Here is an 8339-nt window from a genome sequence, read left to right on the forward strand (position 1 = left end):
TGAGTTTGCAATGTGACTAATTTGTGCATGCCAGAAGCTCTGATATTATTCACAGCTAGGTCCATCTTCTTGAGCGGCAAATGGAATATATTTCTGCACGTTATTCTATGATTTATGGGTCAATGGGAACTGCTCATAGCTGTTTCAACCCCACTGTAATATCCTGACCAATCAGAGTTGATCTGACATGGTTTGAGTTCAATGTGGAAACTAAGACAATCAATAGTTTCTAAGTTTGTGTGAAGATTTGTAGCTCGGGTGCTCGTTGTTGTGGTTCTGTTCGCCGAGCTGGAAGTTTTTGTTGCAAACGTTTCGTCCCCTGGCTAGGCGACATCATCAGTGCTTGGGAGCCTCCTGCGAAGCGCTTCTTTGATGTTTCCTCCGGTGTTTATATTGGTCTGTCCCTGCCGCTTCCGGTTGTCAGTTTCAGCTGTCCGCTGTAGTGGTTGGTATATTGGGTCCAGGTCGATGTGTTTGTTGATGGAGTTTGTGGATGAATGCCATGCCTCTAGGAATTCCCTGGCTGTTCTCTGTCTGGCTTGCCCTATGATAGTAGTGTTGTCCCAGTCGAATTCATGTTGCTTGTTGTCTGTGTGTGTGGCTACTAAGGATAGCTGGTCGTGTCGTTTCGTGGCTAGTTGATGTTCATGTATGCGGATTGTTAGCTGTCTTCCTGTTTGTCCTATATAGTGATTAGTGCAGTCCTTGCATGGTATTTTGTACACTATATTCGTCTTGCTCATGTTGGGTCTCGGGTCCTTCGTTCTGTGAGTTGTTGTCTGAGCGTGGCTATTGGTTTGTGTGCCGTTATGAGTCCTAGGGGTTGCAGTAGTCTGGCTGTCAGTTCCGAGATGCTCCTGATGTATGGTAGTGTGGCTAGTCCTTTTGGTTGTGGTATGTCCTCGTTCTCTTAGGCATCTGTTGATGAAGTTGCGCGGGTATCCGTTTTTGGCGAATACCTTGTATAGGTGTTCCTCTTCTTCTTTTTGCAGTTCTGGTGTACTGCAGTGTGTTGTGGCCCTTTTGAATAGTGTCCTGATGCAGCTTCGTTTGTGTGTGTTGGGGTGGTTACTTTCATAGTTTAGGACTTGGTGTATGGCTTTCCTGTATACCCTTGTGGTGAATTCTCCGTTTGGTGTTCTCTGTACCATCACGTCTAGGAATGGGAGTTGGCTATCCTTTTCTTCTTCTCTCGTGAATCGGATTCCTGTGAGTGTGGCGTTGATGATCCGTTGTGTTTTTTCTATTTCCGTGTTTTTAATGATTACGGACGTGGGACAACACTACTATCATAGGGCAAGCCAGACAGAGAACAGCCAGGGAATTCCTAGAGGCATGACATTCATCCACAAACTCCATCAACAAACACATCGACCTGGACCCAATATACCAACCACTACAGCGGACAGCTGAAACTGACAACCAGAAGCGGCAGGGACAGACCACTATAAACACCGGAGGAAACATCAAAGAAGCGCTTCGCAGGAGGCTCCCAAGCACTGATGATGTTGCCTATCCAGGGGACGAAACGTTTGCAACAAAAACTTCCAGCTCGGCGAACAGAACCACAACAATAGTTTCTGCTGCACCTCATGTCAAGCATAGTCAAACCAATCATCATTCTCTTCTCATGCTGTATAAGTGTCTAGTTTAAGGAAGGCAAATAGAATTTTGGCATTCATTGCTCAAGGAATAGAGTAAAGAAGTGGGGTGGTGTTGTTGTAACTGTACAGGGTATTAGTGAGACTGCACCTCAAGTATTGCATAAAGTTTGGTCCCTTTGCTTGAGGAGGGATATAGTTACACTGTAGGCAGTCTGGAGGAGGTTCACTACATTGCTTCCAGGGTTAGTTTCATGAAGAGAATTTTGAATTATTAATGTTTTGCTAACACTAGTCCTTTCCATTACTTGTCACTGCGAAAACCAGACTTTTGTATTTATTTCTGAAGTAGGTCATTTCTTATCAGGTACAACTTGTTTCCAAGTATTTGGCATGACGTTTACATAATCTCCCCTTCAAACATGAAAGCCAAAATACGTCACATTCTTTTGCTCACTTCTAATGCTCCTAAGGAATACTTTAGTCTGTTGTACAATAAAGTCATGCAAAGTAAATTCACAAAGAATTTCTGAACGGATATGGTGACAGAATGTCCAGGAACAAGTGTATCTTTGGAGCCTGACATAATCTGTTACAGCACTGATCATCCTTCATGGAAATCATGGAAATTATAAATCTTCCAATACATTCTTTTCTCACACTATCATGGAGGGTTAGAAAGGTAATTTTGAACATGGGGATAGATAATTGGCCATACAAAGTAAAATGTGTGCTTGATGACCATTCAGTTTTGCCAATGCCCAGAATGTCCCAGCATCCACCTCATTTTGGGGTAGGAAATTCCACAGATTCACAATCCTTTGAGAGAAGCAATTCTTCCTCATCTTTATTTTAAACCTGCAACCCCTCATCGTAAAACAATAACAGTTTGGTTCACTACAAATGAGCAAAGTTTAATTTTTACTGAATGGTTAATCCCTAATAGTTTGCAACATTCTGGTATTTTTAATTGAAACTGGTCAGGTGTTTCGTTGCCTACGGTAGCTATTAGAGTATATTTACACAATGATCACCAGGTGTTGCTGTACTGCAACATCAATTCAATACGACAGTTTCTTGTTGGAACTTATCAACAAGCCTGCAAGTATATTTCCTAATCAACTTATTCAGAAATGCTAGAATATGCTTCTGGAGCAGATGGGATTTGAGCCCTGGCCTTTTGACTCAGAGGTAGGGATACTCCCACAGAATCCTCCAAAGCAGCTGACTCCCAATGGGATCAGAGACACTTTGCATTTATTTTCTAATCAATCTGTTCAGGCGATGCTATTGAATACGTCTTGAGCAGTTTGGGTTTGAACCCAGCTCTCCTCCTGGTCTAGAAATGAACAAGGACCACTAGACTCAAACCATGAACTCTGTTTTCTCTCCAGAGATGCTGCCATACTTTTGGAGTTTCTCCAGCAATTTCTGTTTCTGAAATAAAATTAAAAGTCAAATTATAATCAGTAGTAATGAATTTGTAATTAGTATAATTATCCATAAAATGCATTCAGCATCTTCCAGGAAGCATTTTATTAAAATGTAGCGGGTTCAGAAAAGATTTATCAAGATTTTGCAGGACTGGAGGGTTTGAGTTATAAAGAGAGGCTGGATAAGTCAGGACATTTTTCACTGGAGAGAAGGAGGTTAAGGGGTGACCTTATAAAGGTTTGTAAGATCATGAAAGGCATGGATATGGTGAATAGCAAAGGTATTTTCCCTATGGTGGGAGGGGGGCAGAAGAGGCTCAAAACAAGAGGGCGTATTTTTAAGGTGAGAGGAGATAGATTTAAAATGGACATGAGAGGCAATTTCTTCACACAGAGTGTGGTTTGTATGTGGAATGAACTGGCAGAGAAAGTGGTATATGCAGGTACAATTACAACATGTAAAAGACATTGAGACAGGTAAATGAAAAAAAAAGGTTTAGAGGGATGTGGGCCAAATGCAGGTAAGTGGAGCGAATTTAGTTTGGAGAATTTGGTCGTCTTGGATGAGTTGGATTGAAGGGTCTGTTTCTGTGCTCTAAAACTCTTTGACACTATAAGGGCAGCACAGTGGCTCAGTGGTTAGCACTGCTGCCTCACAGCGCCAGGGACCCAGGTTTGATTCCAGCCTCAGCTGACTGTGTGGTGTTTGCACATTTTCCCTGTGTCTGCGTGGGTTTCCTCCCACAGTCCAAAGATGTGCAGGTCAGGTGAATTGGCCATGTGTTAGGTGCATTAGTCAGAGGAAATGGGTCTAGGTGAGTTACTCTTCAGAGGGTAGGTGTGGACTTGTTGGGCCAAAGGGCCTGTTTCCACCCTGTAGAGGAATCTATAACTCCATTTGATTTCGCTCCCTTCCCCTCTCTCTAACTCTGCTTCAGCTTTGAGGCCTGCATTGCTCTCAATGAGTTTTCCCAATAAATGAATCAATTGGAAATACAGGAGATTTACTGGTTGTGGTTAATTGATGAGAATTTCTGTGATGATTTGTTCATGGGGAACAAAAACATTCATTTATTTGTAAGAGATCTTTTGCAAACATAAAGAAGAAAACTAAAATGAATTGAGGGGTGGGACTTTTGTGGTAGAGCATTGGCAGTGCCCCTAGTCTTTGAGCCATGAATGCCTCAGGTCAGCGCCCCTCCACCTCCCCACACCCACTGATCCAGAGGTATGTACTGATATGTCTGAACAGATTGAACAGGAAATATGTAAAACTGCGTGAGAAGCATATGACCATTGGAAATAATGACCATTTAACATTACAGAACACTGGGCTCAGTCTTACCAGAAATTGATTAAGTGTCAGTTTTGTCAAGTTTCATAGAAGGTTCCTCACTGAGGGATCTAGCGAGTTTCACCAATGATTGTCCCAAACCTGCCTCAGTAACACCTTAACATGACCCTTTGCTAGCACAGTTCTCCCACTCACTCCTACCAGAGGTACCCACAACGTCTCTTCATCCACTCTGAGGAGAGGATATTGGCCCTGACTCAGATCCCTTTAGTGGAGATACCTAAACCTCCATGTTCTTGCACCGATCAAGAAGCATTGTTCCTTGTTGTGTTACTCTCCCATTTCCCCCACTGGGAATGCACGATTATCAATACCACAACATCTACTCCTTGGTTGTGAACAGTTTCTTTCTTTGGTCTCGTGTGGGTGCAAGCAGCAAGTTCACAACCTCTATTCTCAACAGGGAAGCTGCCCAAGACAAACTGCTTTCCACTTCTGAGGAAGTGAGCACTGATGTCTTAGAAGAAGAGCTAGCTGGGCTTCCTTTTTCATCTCCCAGCAGCACTGGTAGGAACATTTGAGAAGATTGTTATGTTGATCTTTAGATTCCTATTTTCAGCAAAAATACAATGCACTACTGTTAAACTCCAGTCTGTCACAGTGCTCATTTGCTGTACAAATACTGTCATGAATTCACCAGGAATTCTTCTCAAGTCAATCCATGTCAATGACAGTGTCACATGTACAGTACTGGTTATACACCGGAATAAAATTATTATCAATCATTAACATACTTTCAGAAATTTATTTATTTCTAGAAAACTATTTCTACTAAGCATGAGTGATTGGAAAGCATTATCAGTACTTTAAGAGACTGATTATAAATAAGTTGGAATTTTCTATTCCATCTTGGATCATTGGATCATTCCGTCTTGGATCATCTCATGCAGTATTATTTAAATAACACCCTTAATCATTTACAGAAAAAGACTTACACATTATTAGCAGTTAGGAATTGTGACAAAGATCAAATGATTGAACATTTGTTTGACAATGTAAATGTGAACAATTTCTGACAGCACGAATTATGATAAAACCGTTACCATCAACCACAGGATTTGTAGATCAATGTCTTAACTTTTCCATGTGAGTTGGGAGCTTTATTTGAAATGTCATCAGTATTTGTGACAAAAATGGAATGCAGGTCCAGTCAGGCTTGAACTTTCTAAGTATATTAAAAAAGCTGTACAATTGATCAATTTAAATCTGACACTTCAGAATAAATGGACAAAACAATTATCAGCTATATTTCCTCAATGTACTTAATATGCGTTACACTTTGCTTGTAACATCAAGTCACAGAATCACCTCAGTTTCTCCACACAATGCTATTACAAATATATGAGTCAATGTACACCCAACATTGTCAAAGTACAGCAATGTTCTTGATTAGCATTTCCCTTTGAAAATATTCACGATATTCATTGCAGCAGTTTCTCAGTTAGTGAGGTAGTAGTGCTCATGGAAACAGACCAATCTTCATATTCCTTTCGATTCATTATAGAAAATAGTCAGTCATTTAGCCTCTCAAGTCTGCTCCACCTTTCAATGAGACCAGAATTACCATTTGTAAACGGGAGTTCTAAACCTGTACCGTTCTTTCACATAGAAGTTTGTTTCTGATGTCACTCCTGAAAGGCCTACTTTGAAGACTTAAGCTGTATGCCCTAGTTCCTGATTCGTAAACTAGCAGAAATAATTTTCTTTGCTAATCAGTAGCCCATAACATCTTGAAGGCTCCAATCAAATCACCTTTTAATCTTTTAATTTCTAAGTTCAAAACCTAATGACCTTGATTTGATTCGTCTCACAAGTACTTGCAGAATTACATTTTATTTTGCTCAAAAGCTGCATAAATCCAAATAAGATTCTGTAACTCCCACTTTAGAAATAGAATCAGTCTGACCTAACATTGGGACACAGACAGACTTTAACTTCACATCTTCAAGGCACTGTCTCAGCTGAGATGACACCTATTGCTAAAAGCTATGTTTGAAAATGTAACTTTGAAAAAGTTCTGGGATTTACATATGAAGGAACTGAAACTAACGTGGTCATTCTAAAAGATGAAAGACTTAATCTAAGTTTGTTTAATGTTACATTCCATGACACTGCAATCCTGTTGCTATAAAATCTGTGTCTTATGATTCTGCTCCACAATCACCTGATGAAGAAACAGCGCTTCAAAAAAACTATGCTTCCAAATAAACATGTTGTCTGATTTTTAACTTTGTCCACTCTACTCCAACACTGGCACTTCCAAATCTTGAATATTTAGGCTGTATGCCCTCGTTCTTTATTCCTAAACCAGCAGGAATAATTTTCTTTGCTAATCAGTAGCCCAAATATCTTGAGAGCTCCAATCAAATCATCTATTAATCTTCTAATTTCTAAATTCAAAACCTTCTGACCATGGTTTGTTTAGTCTCACCTTGTAATTCATTCCTTGTATGTCCATATAGCGTTCTAGCAAATCTAATCTGCACTCCCTCTAAAGCTAATGTACTGTACATAAAGATAGTGCCACCTTGTGACATAGACATGTGTCTATCTGTGGTCTAACTGAGGCTTTGTATCGTTGTAGCATGACTAAAAAACTTCTGGCTTTGTGGTATTAAGGCTAATGCTGTTCTGAAGACCAGCATTCCATGGGTATATTAGTTTACATGAATGGAGGTTTTGCTGAACAGGAGGTAATATTCCTGCCTTGCAGCCAGAAGGTCTGGTTTAAATTCAACCCAAGGACTTGAAGGCTAACAACAATGTATTCACGAGGTGGCCAGAAATGTTGGGTATGAACCTGTAACTCTTTCCAATAAAAGATGCAGCAAAATTGGGAGTGATTTCTGTTTAGCTATTTCCTCAGAACAAGTCCCACACTGGGACTTAATGGTGAAAGGAAATAATAGACAACAAGCAAAACTAATATCATTTACAAAATACCATGCAAGGACTATAACAAACACTACATTGGACAAGCAGGCAGAAAACTAGCCATCAGAATACAAGAACACCAACTAGCCACAAAAAGATATGACCCTCTCTCACTAGTATCCTCACATACGGATGAGGAAGGACACCATTTCGACTGGGACAACACATCCATCCTAAGACAAGCCAAACAAAGACATGTCTGGAAATGAACCTTCCAGTTCACCGAGCAACCTACATCCAATATGGAAAAGTGTATGTTCCCACAACAATACTGACTCCTTTGGGGGTGAGGATGCTGTTGGCTCCGTTGGCGTGGATTAGATGGGTGCCAATAGCACAGGGCTTGATCCCCATCCTGGCTGAGGTGGAGTCAGGACCTACTCTAGTCCTGCTGTGTGGTGAAGATTAGAGCAGTATAAGACAGACTTGTAAAAGCTGTAAATCTGGGAAATAAGTTCTGCAACATTTTCTCTTTATTCCAGATTGCCAGCACCAACAGTCATATCTTCTGTATTGATAAATGCAATGATCTGAAATATTCTTTCTATATTAAAGGTTCCTAGACTCTGGATATATTAACTTGCTATTAGTTATAGTGAGGTAATGGCAGCCTTGCAGAATTGTAGACTTATAAACAAAAAAAAAGGAACACATAGAGCCATAAATTTACAGGTTTCTTGAAGAGAGAATCCTATACAGATGTTTTCAATTGTTAATTCCACTGCTGTACTGTCTAGTCAGATGTGATGTATATATTGTGAACTCAGTTAATGCTACCCATTAAAGAACACCAACAACATAACTGTTACTAACTGAAATATATTTAGCAATGGCTTTGACAAAGCAAAGACAACTACACTTTCTAAAAATTTCAATGTATGTTTTTGGACATATTGATTTCTGAACTTATTCTCTGGAAACTCAATTTGCTTGAAGTATTTAGTTTAATTTCTTGACCAATGAAAATGTATTGAATTCAAGAGGTATGAAATCTTAGAAGAATATTGGGACATGCAG

General features: G+C 40.0%; 1 pseudogene; it reads right to left on the reverse strand.

The window, feature by feature from the left end:
- Nucleotides 1-1853: 1853 nt before the first annotated feature.
- LOC148141780 (galactoside alpha-(1,2)-fucosyltransferase 2-like) lies at nucleotides 1854-2446 on the reverse strand (annotated as a pseudogene).
- Between the last annotated feature and the right edge of the window lie 5893 nt (nucleotides 2447-8339).

This window comes from Chiloscyllium plagiosum, unplaced genomic scaffold (assembly GCF_037043375.1).
Source record: "Chiloscyllium plagiosum isolate Xiang-an unplaced genomic scaffold, Cpla_swu_hap1 HiC_scaffold_32, whole genome shotgun sequence".
Classification (NCBI taxonomy): domain Eukaryota; kingdom Metazoa; phylum Chordata; class Chondrichthyes; order Orectolobiformes; family Hemiscylliidae; genus Chiloscyllium; species Chiloscyllium plagiosum.